The sequence below is a fragment of the Gorilla gorilla genome, chromosome Y, assembly GCF_029281585.2.
Source record: "Gorilla gorilla gorilla isolate KB3781 chromosome Y, NHGRI_mGorGor1-v2.1_pri, whole genome shotgun sequence".
Lineage (NCBI taxonomy): Eukaryota > Metazoa > Chordata > Mammalia > Primates > Hominidae > Gorilla > Gorilla gorilla.
The window spans coordinates 16,345,708-16,364,875 of record NC_073248.2 but is presented as its reverse complement, the minus strand read 5'-3'; positions in this window follow the sequence as shown (position 1 = coordinate 16,364,875).

Here is a 19,168-nt window from a genome sequence, read left to right as displayed (position 1 = left end):
GTCCAGATTGAGATCCAGGCATCAGGAGAGGTAGTTTTGTTAAAAGTGTGGCTGGAGCAGACATGCAAGGATGAAAAAGAATGAGAAAGAATGGACTCTTTAGTAAATGTTGAGGAAGATATTTTCTGAAGAGCATTGGCAGAAGAGGCTATGGATAGGAGAATAGAAGAGTAGACCAGAGGAGAAATAACTGAACAAAATGGGAACATGCAGAATAAAGGGAATGTACAAGAGGGAAAGACTGAACAAGAAGGGCACAGTGTACTTGGAGATGGAAGAGAGTAAGAAAGAAGAAGAAAATGGAGGAAGAAAGAGAGATAAGAGAGGTACCTGGGACATCAGGGCTTTCTTTTATCTGGATAATTTTTAATTTCCTGCTGTAGTGCTGGTAAACAAGTCTTCCAGGAAGCCAAGTGCTTGTAAGCTGGCTCAGTTGGAGAGAATTGATTTTATCTTGGCTTTCTGTGGCGGTTATCTCAGTTAACAAAGAGATAAAATACTCATCTGCAAAAAAAAAACAGTTTTTACTGGCAAAAAGAGTACACATTTAGACAAGGAGCCAAAATGACTGCTTAATAGTGTTTCTCCTTTAGGCTCAATTTCAGGAGGAGAAAACGATGCAATTATATCAGCCTTATAATGGTTTCTGGGTCTTAGTATGCCTGTTTCAGGCTGGATCCAGGTTCTTACTTTACCAGCTTTAAAAACAGCAAAGCATTCAATAATATCAGCTTCAGACTGGATCTAGTGTGTGTCTGCTTTTGTTACAGGCAGTATCCAAGACATCAGTGTTCTTCCTGTAAGCAAGGTCCATGTTTTTACTACTGGAGATAGAACTTTGGGCCAGAATCTTAGTAGCAAGGTTTCAGACTGGATAAAATGGTGAACTATGTCAACTTCCAGCTGGTTCCAGGGACTGACTGAGATTTTGAATAAGCCCATGATCTGCCTTTATTCATTTGAATGTAAAATGAAAATCTGACTGTATCAGTTTCCTGCTTGATCCAGGGTCTCACTGCTTGGGTTTCAGGGTGGGTCCAGGTTTGATATGTAGCAGCTCCTGGCTGAATCCAGGGCCAAAATGTACCAACTTCAGTCTGTGGCCAGGGAGACAGCAACTGACTTTCAGGATGAATCTAGGGTCTAACTGTATCACATTGAGTCTGTAAGCAAGATGTGAATGTATCAATTTCAGTCATGTTTCAGGGCTTTATTCCTCGGTTTACAGTCCAAGTTTGGAATACTTCAGTTTCAGGCTGGTTCCAGGATCTTATTGAATTCATTTGAGTCTGGAACCAGCATCTTATCACTATATTGGCTTAAGGGTGGGTCCAGGGATGAATTTCAGAGGAAGTCCAGGGTCTGATTGTAACAGGTACATGCTGAATCCCAGAGTCATTTATGCTGACTTAATTTTGGGTCCAGGAGTGTCTCATTTGAGATTCAATTTGGGTCCAGGGCCAAACTGCAGCACTTTGAGTTGGGGACAAACGTGTCAACATACCTGCCTCATGCCACGTCCTAATTGCTTGAGATTCAGGCTCAGCCAATTGTTCTATTTTATCAGTTTCAGAATGTGCCTAGTGTCTGACTGTATTGGTTTCAGCATAGATCCAAGGTTGCAGAACATCACCTTCAGACTGGGTCCAGGGTCTGACTGCATTCTTTTCAGATTGGTACAATGGGTGGATTATTTGCCATTCTGGCTTCATCCAGGTAGTAACTGTTTGAGAATAAAGTTAAGTACCATATCTTCTTGCATTGTTTTGGGTCTGAAACCAAGCACTCAGAGTATTAATGTCAGGCATGGTCAAGCACTTTGCTGCCTGCATTTCAGCCTGATATAATAGTGTATCAGACAAGGATTGTATTAGTTTTAGCTTGAGTCCAGGGGTGGATTGTGCCTTCTTCAGACTGGATCCGTGGTTTTACTATATCAGCTTCAGAAATGGTCTGGGATCTCATTGTACCTACTTCATATTGGGTACACAGGAAGAAGCCATCAGTTTCATATTGGATCCATGTTATAAATGTTGTAGTTCTCTGTTTGGCCCAGGATTCTATTTTACCAGGTCCAAAGGGAGTAAATGTGCTCAATGTTTGAAATTCTGACTGAGTCCAAGGTTTTATTTTTTCTGTTCCAGTTTTAAACGAAGTTCTTTAACTTGAGCTTCAGGTTGGGACCATGGTTTTGCTGCTTGAGGCACAGGCCCCATCCAGGATATAAGTCTTCCAAATTCAGGCAAGGTCCATTCATCGATATTTTCAATTTCATGATGTGTCCATAAAATAGATGCTTGATTTTTGTCTTGGATCAAAGGTTGTATAGTATCAGGTTGAGGCAGTAATGAAACTCTATAAATATTTTAGCTTCAGGCAGTGCCCAGAGTTTCTTAGCTTCAGTTTTAACCGTTGTCCAGAATGAGCCCATATCACTCTGTGTATAAGAATTTGCATCTGGAAAATCATCATGAGTCCACTTTGTGTCTGTGGAAGCTGTGGCCTCTGTCCACGTGTTTACCACTGGAGACTCAGAAAGGGACCATGGGGTGATTGATTCAGACACAGGTAGTGTCCAGGTTTTTCCTGCGGAAGGGATACCCTGGGTCCATGGTAACACTGAGGAAACTGCAGCCCATGCTCCTGGATTTTCTGCTGAAGATTCATCATATGTCCACGATGTAAGTACATCAGATACAGTCTGTGTCCAGGTAGTTCCTACTGGAGACTGGGCCTGCAGCAAGAGTATAATTTTGTCAGATACAGGTTGTGTGGAGGTAATGACTGCAGAAGATACAGCCTGGGTCCTCAGTGCAACTATATCAGATACAGGATGTGTCCAGGGATTTGTTGCTAGAAGTAAAGCTTTGGTCCATGGGGTGACTTGGAAGCCATCGCCTCTATCCACAGATTGACTGCTAGAGATACAGGCTAGGTCTACAATGATAGTGTATTAGATATAGGCAGTGTCCAGGGATTTACTGCTGAAGATTCAAATTGGATCAATCCTATGTATGTGTCAGATACAGGCTGTATCCATGTTATTAATGCTGAAGATTCAGATTGGGACCATAATCTGGCTGTGTTAGATGAAGGCTGTACCCAGGCCTTTACTGTTGCAGATGCAGCCTGTGCCCAAATTGTAGCTGCATAAAAAAACAGGCTGTGTCCAGGGATTTAGTCCTGGAAATTCAGCCTGGGTCCAGGGTATAACTTTGGAAGCTACAGTCTCTTTCCAGGTATTTACTGGTAGACATTCAGTTTGAGGCCATGCTTTCAGTGTACTAGGTAAACTTTGTGGAAAGAAGATTAATGATGGAGTTACAGGCCGTGTACACAGTGTGAGTGTATGAGCAACAGGCTTGGTCCAGGGATTTACTGCCAAAGAATCAGTCTGGGTCCATGGTATGACTATATCAGTCTCAGCCTGTAACAGAGGACTTGGGGCTGAAGATTCAGACTATATCCAGATATTTACAACTGGAGACTGAGACTGCATCATGGATTTATAGCTGGAAATTCAGCCTCATTCCAAGTGTTTACTGATAGATATTTTCTTTTGGTCCATAGTGTGACTGCATCAGGTAGAGGTTGTAACCAGAAATTGATTGATGGAGATTTTGGCTGTGTCCATGTTATGACAGTGTCAGCTATAGCCTCTCTCCTGGGAATTATTACTAGAGATGATTATTACTAGAGCCATGTACTGCAGTGTGACTATACCAGTTACAGCCACTGTTAAGGGATTTATTGCTGGCAACATATCTGGGTCCATGATGTGACTATTTCAGTTTTAGGCTCTCTCCATGGACTTACTGCTGCATAAACATTCTTAGCCAATGATTTCTCTCTATCAAGTAGAGTATATGTACAGAAATTGTTGATTTTAGAATGAGCCTGGGTCCACAGTAAGAAAATTTCCGTTCCAAGCTTTGTGGAGGGATTTATGCCTACAGGTTCAGCTTAGTTCAGCGGTATAACTGTAGCAGGTATAGGCTGTGCCCACTTGTTTACTTTTGGAGATTCAGCCTCGGTCCACTGTGTGAACGTATCACTTTCATATTGTTTCCAAAGATTCATGGCAGGTGATTTGACTTGGTTCCATAGTTTGATTGTATAAACTATTGCCTGTGTCAAATGCTTTACTGCTGAAGACTCAGCCTGGGTCCATGGTATGAGTGTATCAGATACAGATTGGATCCAAGGCTTTACTGTTAAAAATTCAAACTGAGTCCACGGGGTGTGTGTATCAGCTACAGATTCTGTCCAGTAAACTACTGCTGGAGGGTCAACCTGAGGCCATTGTGTGTCTGTGTCATACATAGGCTGTGTCCAGATATTTCCTGCTGGAGATTCAGACTGTGCCCATAGTGTTATAGATAGTAGTAGCCCAAGGCAGTATCCATGGAAATCCTGCTGTTAATTCAGCCCCTTTCCATAGTGTGATGCTATTAGCTATGGATGTTGTCCAGGTATTTACTGATGGACATTCAACCTGGATCCAAATACGACTATGGAAGGTATAGGCTGTGTCCATGGAATTGTTACTGGAGGTACAGCCTGTGCCCATGGTGTGACTGTGGAAGTTACAGCCTCTGTGCACGGATTTACTGTTGGAGACTCAGCTTGTGTCCACAGGATAATGTCATGAGATTCAGGTAGTATACAGAGATTTACTCCTGAAGATTCATCTTGGGCCCATGGTTTGATTGTATAAGATAGATACCGTGTAAACGGATTTACTGCTGGAGACCCATTCTGAATCCATGGTATATAGTACTATCACCTACAGACTTTTTCCAGGAATTTATGGCTGGAAATTCAGGCTTGGTCCACAGGTTGTCTGCATCAGTTATTGTCTGTGTCCATGAATTTACTGCTGGAGAATCATTCATAATCTGCTGTGTGACTATATAAGTTTCAGACTGTGTCCAGGCATTTCCTTCCATAAATTCAGCCTGATTCCTTGGTAGGATCATACCAGCTGTAGCCTCTCTCCATGGATTCATTGCTGGAGTTTCACCTGGAATCTATGGTTGAGTCTAAGATACTGGTGGATGTTCGGCGTGGGTCCACGGTAGGAATATATGATGTGCCCAGGGACTTAATCCTAGAGTTTCAGCCAGAATCCACGTTGTGAATTTATCAGTTTCAGACTGTGTCCAAGGATTTAATAATAGTGATTCAACCTGGATACACAGTGTGACCATATCAAATATAGGAGAGTGTATCCATGAATTCATCACTAGTGATTCAGCATGGGTCCCTTGTGCGATTATATCACTTTCCAACTCTTTCCAGGAATGTATTGCTGGAGACTAAACTCAGGTTCACAGCGTTATTGTTTCAGTATCAAACTGTATCCAGTAACTTACTGCCAGCAAATAAGCCATGGTCCACAATGAGACTGGATTAAATTCCGATGGGAGCCAGATATTTCCTTCTAGATATACAGCCTGCAATTTTTTCCAAAGATTTATTGGTGGCATTTCATCAAGCGTGTATGGTATGACAGTTTCAGCTATAGTTTTTGCCCAGGGATTCATTGTTGGAAATCTATCCTGGATCCATGGTGTGACTGTCTTAGCTATAGGGCTCTGTCAAGGGAAATAAGGCTGGAAATTCTCCTTGGTTCCAACGTGTGAGTTTATCGATACAGAATGTGTCCAGAGATTCACTGCTGGAGATCTGGCAATATCCCACAGTATGATTGGATCAGTTTCAGACTCTCTTCAGGATGTTAATCCTTGAAATTCAGCCTTTGTCCATGTTGCGACTGTATCTGCTAACATCTTGGTCCAAGAGTTTACTATTGGAGTTTCAGTTGGGGTCCACAGTGGGACTGTGTGAGTTTCAGATTGTGTCCAGAGACTTCATTCTTGAGACTCTGCCTGCATCCATGGTGTTAATACAGTAGCTTCTTTTTGTACCCAGGGTTTGATTACACCAATGTCTTTCTGATTCCAGGGTCTCAAAGCATAGTCTTCACCTTGAGTGCATGATCTAACTTTATCACTTTCAACCTCACCCCAGTGTTTAAATGCATAAGTTTCATGATATATGCAGTCTCTTAACTTATCAGCCACAGGTTGGTTCCAAAACCTCACTATTTCAGTTTCAGATGGTATACAATGGTGATCTGTCAGAGTTACTGGTTCTTTCCGCTGTGTGACTGTCTCTGCTTGAGACTGAAACAAAAGTTTGATGATATCAGCTTCAGTGTGATTCCAGGGTCTGCATTTATCACCTTCAGGTTGCGTCCCAGATACCGCTGTTTCTATTTCAGTTTGGGCCCAATCCCTAACTGGATCTGTTTCTGGTTGGGTTCAGTGTTTTCTTTCCATTCTTCAGTCTGGGTTCTGGCCCTCAATATTTTACATTTATGCTGAATCCAGGGTCTCATTCTTTCAGTTTCAGTTTGTAACCATGGTTTAATTGTATCAGCTTTCAGGCAAGTCAAGAGTCTTTCTGACTGAGTTTCTGGATGGATCCAGATTTGGACTGTGGCTGTTTCAGGCTGACTCCAGGGTCTGATCATGTCAACTTCAGAGTGAATTAAGGCTCATTTATATTCATAATAAGATGTATTAACATCCATGTCTACATCAGGGGTTTGAGTATAACAGCCTCATGTTTACTCAATGGACTAAATCTATCCATTTGATTTGAGGGCCTGATCATATTGGTTTTATGTTGTTTCCAAGCCCTAATATTGTCACCTTTTGACTTAGAACATGCAGGGTATGCAGTATAGGAGAAATCCAGAACTGAGTTGACTCAGGTTAAGTAAGAGTCCAGTATCCACCTGTCCTTTCTATAGTTTCTTGGGGATCCAAATAGATTCAAGACTGGCTAACACCATGGTTCAAAAGTACGGGTTACTGTAGGATACTGAGATCCATCTTCATTGAGGGATGAATGAGCCCATAGTTCAATTTTATTAACTATGAAAGGTATCTGTGAAATCTAATTATAAGTTACTGGTTTAACACCAGGGCTAACTCTGTGGGCTACATGATACTTTGGTTTCTAATACTCTCTTCACTGGATTGAATCTGCATCACTGTTTCTGTTTTATAAGACATAAATTGTTTCCAAGTTTCAACTTTGGGAGTAATTTCTAGCCAAGGTCTCTCTACAAGTTGTCCATGAGATGGAACATTAATAGATTGAACGTGAGACTGACCAGTATCCATCTTAGAAGAAACTTGAGTTCCACCTATCCCACTTGAAAAGAGAAACCAGGATCCACCAGCATTAACTAATGCTAGGGTATGAAATCCTAATTATACTAGCTAATGTATTAATGCAGAATCTTGCTGAATCAGTCACAGCATGAAATTTATAATTCATTGTATTTTTCTCAGGAAGAATCCACGGTATAGTTATAATAGCTGTTTGGGAGTTCTGGGGTCCAGAAAAAAAGAAATACTGAGAAGCATCCATTTCTGGGGTACTCCAGCGTTCAGCTGTACTGGGATGATCCCGTGATTTGGCAACAGGAGAAATCCAGGATTATACCATTGGAAATTTGCTAGCTGAGGAGAGGTGACCACTTTGAAAGTGTAATAGTCTATTGGCATGAAAAAAGCCTCTATTATTTGAATCAAAAAACATTGAATGAAGATTCTGGTGCATCCTGTTCACTAAGGAAGTGCTTAACATTGTCCTCCATGTTTATACTGAGAATCCATGTAAAAGCAAAGTGTCAGAGGCTGTGTTAGAACTAAGTGTGTTTTGTGGACTATCTTCTACTCCAGGAGGAAAATTGCAGGGTATAGAAAAAAATGGGACCCATTGGTTTCTGGGATGGCTTGATAAGCTATCTCATTCAAGATATGTATGGGGCTGTCCTGATGACAAGAACAGGATCATAAAAGGCTTCCGAGGTATATCACTGAGCAGGCCTACCAGTTCCCAGTGACTGCCAAAGAGGCAAAGAACGGGACTACGTTGCTGTTCCTGAATGGTTGGAAACAAAGATAACAATATATATCAGAAATACATGTAGACATATAGTATAAATGTATAAAAATTATAATGTATAAATTACATATATATGCAATATATATATCAATTATAAAATATACAGATCCATATATTTTATGTTTGTTAATACTTATATTTATAAATTAGTTATATAGCTTATACTGTTTATATATTAAATTATGATATTAAATTATAAGTATAAATTATACTTTTCTATCACATGTAAATTGCAAATTACTTGATGGACAATAATAAATATTACATAGTACATACTTCAAGAGTTCCATTTAACACTTAGGCATAAATAATTCTAACTCTGGTTAAAAGAGTAAAATCAAACACTAGAGAGGAATTTGAGGAAAGTTCTAAACATTAAAAAATCACCTAAATACCCATCATCATTATCTGAATATTACTTATGCCCTTAGCCAAGCAGTCTTAGGCAAAGCACAACTTATACAGTCATATGAAATGACTGTGTCACCTGCTCTGCCATTACATTTGTTGAAGTCATCATCATTTGTTTAGTCTCTCTGCTTGATTCTGATACCCACTTGAACCTTACAGTTTGTTCTCCCAGTAGGCAGAATTATCAGAGTAAAAGCACTTATTCTAAACTTGACTATATAATTGGAAGTGAAACACTCCTCAGCAAATGCAAAAGAACAGAAATCATAACAAACGGTCTCTGAGGCCACAGTGCAATCAAATTAGAATGCAGGATTTAAAAACTCACTCAAAACTGCACACCTATGTAGAAACTGAACACCCTGCTCCTGTGTGACCACTGGGTAAATAAAGAAAGGGAGGCAGAAATAAAGATACTCTTTGAAACCAATGAGAAAAGACACAACATACCAGAATCTCTGGGAAATAAAGTAGTGTTTCAAGGGAAATTTATAGCACTTAATGTCCATAAGAGAAAGTAGGAAAGATCTAAAATTGGCACAGTAACATCAAAATTAAAAGAACTGGAGAACAAGAAAAGCAAAAGCAAACAAATTCAAAAGCTAGCAGAAGACAAAAATAACTAAGATCACACCAGAACTGAAAGAGGCAGAGACTTGAAAAACCCTTCAAAAAAAGATCAATGAATGCAGGAGCTGGTTTTTTGAAAAGATCAACAAAATAGATAGACTACTACCCAGACTAATGAAGAAGAAAGGAGAGAATAATCAAATAGACACAATAAAAAATGATAAAGGGGATATCACCACTGATCCCACAGAAATATAAACTACTATCGGAGAATACTATAAACACTTCTATGCAAATAAACTAGAAAGTCTACAAGAAATTGATAATTTCCTGGATGCACACACCATCCAATATCTAAACCAAGAAGAAACTGATTCCCTGAATAGACCAATAACAAGTTCTGAAATTGAGGAAGTAATTAGTAGCCTACCAACCAAAAAAAAAAATAAAAGTCCAGGACTAGATGGATTGACAAATTCTAACAAATTCTACCAGAGGTACAAAGAGGAGATGTTACCATTCCTTCTGAAACTATTCCAAACAATAGAAAAAAAGGGAATCTACCCTAACTCATTTTATGAGCCCAGCATCATCCTGATACCCAAACCTGGCAGAGACACAGCAAAAAAAAAAAAAACACAAAATTTCGGGCCAATATCTCTGGTGAACATTGATGCAAAAATCCTCAATGAAATACTGGCGAACCGAATCCAGCAGCACCTCAAAAAGTGTACCCACCACGAACAAGTTGGGTTCATACCTGGTCTACATGGCTGATTCAACATATGCAAATCAATCAATGTAACCTATCACATAAACAGAACCAATGACCAAAACCACATGATTATCTCAATAGAGCCATAAAAGTCCTTCAACAAATTTCAACAACCCTTCATGATAAAAACTCTCAATAAAGTAGGTATTGATGGAACGTATTTCAAATTAATAAGAGCTACTTATGACAAACCCACAGCCAATATCATACTAAATGGCAGAACCTGGAAGCTTTCCCTTTGAAAACCTGCAAAAGACAAGGATGCCCCCTCTCTCACCACTCCTATTCACAATACTATTGGAAGTTCTGACCAGGGCAATCATGCAAGAGAAAGAAACAAGGTTATTCAAATAGGAAAAGAGGATGTCAGATTGTCTCTATTTTCAGATTACAGGATTGTATATTTAGAAAACCCCACTTTGTCACTTCAAAATCTCCTTAAATTGATAAGCAACTTCAGCAAAGTCTTAAGATACAAAATCAATGTGCAAAATCACAAGGATTCCTATACACCAGTTCGAGACAAACAGAGAGCCAAATCATGAGTGAATTCCCATACACAGTTGCTACAAAGAGAATAAAATACCTTGGAATACAGTTTAAAGAGATGTGAAGGACCTCTTCAAGACGAACTACAAACCACTGCTCAAGGAAATAAGACAGGACACAAATACACGGAAAAACATTCCATGCTTATCATAGGAAGAATCAATATCATGAAAATGGCCATACTGCCCAAAGTAATTTATAGATTCAGTGCTATCCCGATTAAAGCTTCCACTGACCCTCTTCACAGAAATGTTAAAAACTATTTTAAACTTCATATGGAACCAAAATAGAGCCTGCATAGCCAAGACAATCCTAAGCAAAAAGAACAAAGTGGGAGGCATCATGTTACCTGACTTCAAATTATAATACAAGGCTACAGTAACCAAAACAGCATGGTACTAGTACCAAGACAGATATATAGACCAATGAAACAGAGCACAGGCCTCAGAAATAACACCAGACCTCTACAACTATCTGATCTTTGACAAACCTGACAAAAACAAGCAATGGGGAAAGGATTCCCTATTTAATAAATGGTGTTGGGAAAACTGGCTAGCCATATGCAGAAAACTGAAACTGGAACTCTTCCTTATAGTACATACAAAAATTAACTCAAGGTGGATTAAAGACTTAAACATAAGACCTAAAACCATAAAAACTCTAGAAGAAAATGTAGGCAATACCATTCAGGACATAGTCTTGAGAAAACACTTCATGTCTAAAACACCAAAAGCAATGGCAACAAAAGCCAACATTGACAAATTGGATCTCAGTAAACTAAAGAGCTTCTGACAGCAAAAGACACTATCATTAGAGTGAACAGGCAACCTATGGAATAGGAGAAAATTTTTGCAATCTATCCATCTGACAACAGACCAATATCCACAATCTATAAAGAACTTAAAAACAAATTTACAAGAAGGAAAGTAAACCAACCCGTCAAAAAGTGAGGGAAGGATGTGAATAAACACTTCCCAAAGAAGATATTTATGCAGCCAACGAACATATGAAAAAAAGCTCATCATCACTGTCATTGCAGAAATGCAAAGCAAAACCACAATGAGATACCATCTCATGCCAGTTAGAATGGTGATCATTAAAAAGTCAGGAAACAACAGATCCTGGAGAGGATGTGGAGAAACAGGAATGCTTTTACACTCTTGGTGGGAGTGCAAATTTGTTCAACCATTGTGGAATACAGTCTGGTGATTCCTCAAGAGTCAAAAACTAGAAATACCATTTGACCCAGCAATCTCATTACGTCTTATATACCCAAAGGATTATAAGTCATTCTACTACAAAGATATATGCACACTTTGTTTATTGAGGCATTGTTCACAATAGCAAAGACTTGGAACCAACCCAAATGTCCATCAATGATAGACTGGATAAAGAAAATATGGCACATATACACCATGGAATAGTCAGCAGCCATAAAATAGGATGAGTTTATGTCCTTTGCAGGGACATGGGTGAAGCTAGAAAGCATCATTCTCAGCAAATTAACACAAGAACAGAAAGCCAAACACAGCACATTCTCACTTATAAGTTGGAGTTGAACAATGAGAACACATGGACACAGGTGAGGGAACATCACATACCAGGGCCTGTCGGGGATGGAGGGCTAGTGGAAGGTTAGCATTAGGAGTAATACCTAATGTATGTGACGTGTTGATAGGTGCAGCAGACCACTATGGCACGTGTATACACATGTAACAAAACTGCACGTTCTGCACATGTACCCCAGAACCTAAAGTACCTAAAAAAAGAAACACATATAGACATATACTATACATGTATTAAAATATATATAATTTTCATAAATTTCATCTATAGGTAATACACATATACTATAAAATACATAGATACATATATATGTTTAGGGACACTTATTTATAAATCAGCTATACAGTTTATATGGTTTATACATACATTACAAGATTTATGTAAAAATATAAATTATAGTTTTCTATCACATGTAAATTTTATATTACTTGATGGACTGTAAGTACATACTTCATGAGTTCCATATAACACTTAGGCATAAATAATTGTAATTCTGGTAAAAGAGTGAAATCAAATACTAGAGGGAATTTACAGGAAAGTTCTAAACAATAGAAAAATCACCTACATAGTCATAATCGTTATCTGAGTATTACTTATGCCCTCAGCCAAGTAACTTTAGGCAAAGCACAACTGACCCAGTCACATGAAATGACTAGGTGTATCGCCTCCACTGCCATTACGTTTGTTAAAGCATCATCATTTGTTTGGTCTCTTTCATGATTCTGATACTCACTTGCAGCTTACAGTTTGTTCTCTCAGTAGCCAGAATTATGCTCAGAGTGAAAAAAAAAAGGATTTGTCTTTTATCTCACTTAAGTGTTTTCCTTTATTCACCTCGCCACATGATGGGATTATGTCTACTTGCTTAATTCTAGTCTCAGAATTATTTCAATGGTTATTATCTCTACCAGGGATTCTCTTACTTCAAATATCTTCCCAGATTACTTCCCCAAGGATTTATTCTTTGCTCAAGTAAAGGCATATTACTTCAAAAACTCTTTATCCAACATCTTCCTATCACCTATTAATTTATTAAAATATATTTTACCACTGAACATTTTACTTTACTTTTTTTCTGCTTGTAAGTTGACAAAAAATGTAAGCTTTGTGATAGTAAGCATAATTACATGATTTTAAAACCAATAACCCTTAGCCCACACCAAAATAAATGCTTAACCACTTGATATTTTATGAATGAATGACCCCTTGTTGTTTTTGTTCTATATGCCGTATCATTATGTTGAAACATAAAGAGTATAAATTTCCTTAATAGACTGTTTAACAGATTCTTTAATCTGATTTTATTTTTAAAGGCCATCTTGCCTATTGCTTTCCAGAACAGAAAATGTTTTATTCTTCTCAAATATGCTAGTTTTGCCTTAAAATATTTCTCTAGGAAATTTTTTCTGTTGCTCCTAGTGATTAAATAATCAAGTCTAAATATCATAACTTCAAATTATGAATCCAGCTTATTTTTCTGTTCTCCTGTCTTCTGTATCTCTTTTTACCAATGTTTTCCAGAAAAAAAACCACATTTTCCTGCCAAAATATAATTTATTAAATGTTCTTCCTACATCTATATAGCTTATTTCTATAAAGAGCTGCTTTTCTTTCAAAGCCCATTCTAAAAATCTAATCAATGTACACATTTAATGAACCATATATTCTATATATTCCTACTGTTTGTGACACAGATTTCTGCATGAACATTGACAATAATATCTTGTAATAAATTACTGCACTATACTGTACACTTGATTTATTTGATATCAGATAGTAAGCTCCCTAATCACTAGGCTCAGGACTGGATTTTCTGAGAACTGGGATGAGGCCTGTTTCCACTATGTACGCTATTAGGTGAGAATTCCTTGACTGTACAAGTATTCTGTCTATCTTAATTGCAAGCTTTTTAAGTATTGATTTTACTATTGTTTTATGTTAGTCTTTTGGACTTGGAAAATGTTCTGATAATGTTTGTTAGCAAAGAATGCTGAAATGACTTAGTATCCATTCTCCGTCGTGAATTCCATTCATATTTCAAATAGTTCAACTTTTGTTTTTGATAGACTGACACTTTCTCTGTCCCCTAGCGTGGAGTGCAGTGGTGCAATCTCGGCTCACTGTAAACTCTGCCTCTTGGGTTCAAGCGATTCTCGTGCCTCAGCCTCCTGAGTGGCTGGTATTACAAGCATGCACTATCATAACAGGCCAATTTTTGTATTTTTAGTGGAGTTTAGTAGGGTTTCACCACATTGGTCTGTCTGGTTAAGTTTCCTTCTAAGACCAAGCGTGGTGGCACATGGCAATGATCCCATGTACTTTCGGAGGTTGATGTAGGCAGATCAGTTGAGCCCAGGATTTCAAGATTAGTGTGGGCAACAGTGAGACTCCACCACTAAAGAAAAATAATTAGCTGGGTGTTTTGGCATATGCCTATGATTCCAGCCACTAAGAACGCTGAGACTGGAGTATCACTTGAGCCTGGGATGTCAAGGCTGCAATGAGCACTGATTATGTCATTGTACTCCAGCCTGGATGACAGAGTGAGACCCTATGTAAAAAAGTAAATAAATAATAATTCTGGCCATTTTTGTCTTCTTAATTGTGGCTATTTACATACTAAATATTATCCCCTTCAGAAGGTACTACATGGTATCCTATATTAGGCTTTAAGGAAAAGACCATGATATTCTTTTCAAAAGTACTTATTTGTAGACATGTGTTTTTCATGACTAATTTTGTCGTGTTATTTTGGATCTTCATAACTGATAATGACCCCTCATAACTGCAGATTTTCATTTTTTATAAATTCTCAGTATATATTTGTTTAATTGGATTATATTTTTCTTCTAACAACTGAGTCCAGGAATCTAACCATAACTCTGTCAGTTCTTCCCGTTGTTCTAAACACCTTTTTATTTATTCTATTTATTCATCTTTATTTTCTAGAAACATAGTCTCCCAAGCTGGAGTGAAGCGACAAGATCATAGGATACTGCAACCGCGAACTCACTGGCTCAAGCAATTCTTTCAACTCAGACTTCCAAGTAGGTAGGGCTACAGCACAGTCCAGAATGCCCACCTATTTTTTTTTTTTTTCTAGAGACAGAATCTCGCTATGTTTGCCAAGCTAGTTTGGAACTCCTGGCCTCAAGTGATCCTCCTGCCTCAGTTTCCCAGAGTACTGAGATTACAGACATAAGCCACTGTGGCTTCAAAGACTTTTAAAATAAGTTCCCTACTTCGCAATTGTTTAAAATCACTTGAAATGCTTCTGCTTTATTTATTTGTGATTAAAGAAAATACATGTCTTTATGCACCTTTATAGAATTGTTAATGTGTTTCTACCACCCCCCCAACAATGCTAACTTTGTCTTTATATAGTAAGTACCCAGCAGTCTTCTTGTAGCTGACTCCACATACATTAATTATTATTTCTAGTCATGTGGGTATGCTGATGGTGACAGAAGAAGAGGTCTAGAAGCTTAACTGACAACTTCTTCATACTGCTGCCAAAGTTATTGTGATCTGAAAGAGTAGAGATGAGAAAGATATGAGATATGCATTATTCCATTAGGCAATTTATAGCATGGCTTTCCTATAAGATTTTATATTGTAGCTTTCAATCATTACAGACATCCCCGAGATAGTTCAAATTCTCCTTTCCTTCATCTTATCTCACACATACTTCATAGACTCTTGGATTTTGGCAAATCATCTTATACCAGGTAACAGAATACACAGTAATTTCAATGCCTGACATAGTGATTTTACTTCCATCTTTCCCCTATAAAGAGGAATAATATGGATTCAATTGTATATATACCAGGTAACAGAATACAGAGTAATTTCAGTGTCTGACATAGTGATTTTACTTCCATTTTTCCCCTATAAAGAGGAATAATATGGATTCAATTGTATATATACCAGGTAACAGAATACAGAGTAATTTCAGTGCCTGACATTTTGATTTTACTTCCATTTTTCCCCTATAAAGAGGAGTAATATGGATTCAATTGTATACTAGTTTTTTATAAACTTCTGATTTTATTTTTCCGTTAATTTTATTTTTACTATCAACCTCTGAATTATATTAATGATATAGAGAATATGACTCTTGTGGCTTACTCTGATATTGAGATACTCTGCAAGAACAAAAGAAGAAAAGAAGGAAGGAAGGGAGGAAGGAAAAGAATGGTAAGAGAGGGCAGGGAAGGGAAAAAGAAAAAGAAAGAGAAAGGAAGAAGGAAGAATTTGTCAGCAAAATAGTGGCTCCTAAGCAGATTTTTCAGATTTATTCCGTAGAATTCATTACATATGAATTTGTTGTTGTTTTTTTTTTTTTGGTGTGTATACTTGTTTTGTTTTTGTTTTTGTTTTTGAGACAGGGTCAGGCTGTATCACTCAGTTCAGAGTGCAGTGTTATGACCTTGGCTTGGTGCAAACTCTGCCTCTAGGGTTTGAGGGATTCTCCCAGCTCACCACCTGTAGCTGGGACCACAGGCCCATGCCACTACTCCCAACTAGTTTTTTGTATTTTTGGTAGAGGGTTTCACCATTTTGCCCAGGCTGGCCTCAAACTCCTGGCCTCAAGTTATCTGCCCCTCCCTTGGCCTCCCAAATTGCTGGAATTAGAGGCATGAACCACCAAGCTGGGCCTACATATAGGGTTGTTATTTCTTTCCAAACAATTCTTCATAAATCATGTTTTTTTGAAATTATATGTCATTTTATTTTCCACATTACTATGATAATAGTGCAAATATTTCTTATCATTCTTTTATGTTTGTTTCTCTGGTTAAATTATTCTCTTATTTATTCTTCCAGTGTTTGTGTATATGTGAGTCTGAGTGTACTCATGCACATGTGTTTCCTCATTTCTTTGTCTTCCTTATTTTGACATGTATAAGTGTGTTGCAGGAAGTCAGGGACCCCAAACAGAGGGACCAGCTGAAGCCATGGCAGAAGAACGTAAATTGTGAAGATTTCATGGACATTTATCACTTCCCCAGTCAATGCTCTTATATTTTCCCATGTCTGTCTTAATCTCTTAATCCCATCATCTTCGTAAACTGAGGATGTATGTAGCCTCAGGATCATGTGATGATTGCATTATCTGCATAAGTTGTTTGTAGAGCATGTGTGTTTGAACAATATGAAATCTGGGCATCCAAAAGGAACAGGATGGTGTGATTTTCAGGGAACAAAGGAGATAACCACTGGGCCTGACTGCCTGAGGGGCTGGACAGAACAGAGTCATATTTCTCTTCTTACAAAAGTGAATAGGAGAAATATCACTGAATTCTTTTTCTCAGCAAGGAAGAGCCCTGAGAAAGAATGCATTCCTAGGGGGAGGTGTCTAAAATGGCTGCTCTGGGAATGCCTGTCTTAGGTAGTTGTAGATAAGGGATGAGATAAGCCTGTCTCCTGTAGCAACCCCAGGCCTATTAGGATTAGGAAATTTCTGCCTAGTAAATTTTAGTCAGACCGGTTGTCTGCTCTCAAACCCTGTCTCCTGATAAGATGTTATCAATGATAATGTGTGCCTCGTGGGACATGAAAATTCATCAGCAATTCTAATTTCACCCTGGTCCTGTGATCGCTCTCTGCCCCCATTTGCCTTGTGATATTTTATTGCCCTTGAAGCATGTGATCTCCGTGACCCACGCCCTATTTGTACACCCCTCCCCTTTTGAAATCCATAATAAAAATGTGCTGGTTTTGTGGCTCAGGGGGCATCACAGAACCTGCCGACATGTGATGTCTCCCCCAGACACCTAGCTGCAAAATTTCTCCTTTGTACTCTTTCCCTTTATTTCTCAGACTGGTTGACACTTAGGGAAAATAGAAAAGAACCTACATTGAAATACTGGGGGCTAGTTCGCCCAATATAAGTGTAAGTACACATTAATATAATTAAACTATTGGGTGTTTTACTTAATACAAAACATCCAAAGCAACACAATTTTTAAAGTTTATTTTGTGTATTTTTGACCAGTCACTAAAGAAAGCAGGATTGCAAGTAAACCTCTAGGTATCACTGAATATAAATGTAATTATGGCAATTGTATACATTATTGAACCCTAAACTATGTTACATGTTCTGTGCTCAGCACATTATTAATCTTATTATAATATCTCTAGTAGATACCATTATTATATTCTCTTTGTTGACTGGGTAAATTTCAAAGATAAAGCAGTCTAACTTCGCACAGTTATTAAGTGGTGAAGGTTAGAGTTTTCTAGGTTTGCCTGACTTTATATTGTACAAATCACAACATGCAGTATATTATCTTGTAGACATTAAGCTTCTGGTTAAATGATTTTTAACTGCTGCCCTAAAAAAAAGTAGCCTATTTGGATGGCAATCAATATGTTTCATGATCTTGCCCTCCCTCCCTCTGTCCATTACTGACATTCCCTGATCTTTGGGTATTTAGTCCTATTTCATTGATCAAAAGAAAATGCAGGTTATTCCATCAAGTTCATTTTTACTTAGAACACTGCATGTTTCTGCACATTCTCCCAGCAAATATCACTCTATGTTTGTGTTTTTGCTTTTCCTTCCACCACACAGATTTTAATAACTCCATTAATCTGTGCATGTTTTATCTCTGCCTAGAAAATGTTTCTTAGTAGTGTATGTAATAGATTAAAAATCATTTTCCATCTTGTTTTTTTCCATGTCTTTATAAGAGGAGTTTTCTTTAAGAACAAACTGTTTCTGAAGGAAAGATTTGTTGGTTTAAATCCGAATTATTTTTTAGTAATAGACCCCTAAAACTGTGTAGCTTTTAAATGTTTGCAACTTAAGTTTCCTGCTGTGCAAATTAGGCCTAATAAAAATTATATAAATGTTATGGGACTTCTAAAAATGAACTTGGTATAAAATATATGTAGATATTTTATCAAACAGGTTGATGCTTATCATTATTTAAAAAATGCCATTATGTGTATCCTTTTTTGAAAAAACACTGAAGCATTTTCTCATACATCCTATGGCATCAGCCATAATGTATTATTTACTTATCTATTTTTCCTGTGGTATAGTCTCACTAGCTAACTTACTAATTCTTTTTTGTATTAGTTATCAATTAAGTATAATATGCTACTCAATTACATATAACATTAATACATGCATTCCCTCAAGTAAATATAAATTGAAACAAAGGGAAATATTATCTGTTCAAAATGGAAAACGGGTAATCTATAATGTAGACAGAGCCATCGTCAAATTAATGTTTTTCTGCTAAGAATGTGACAAAAAGAATGTGAGAATAAAATGCTACAGTGGGTTTTGGTAACAAAGAA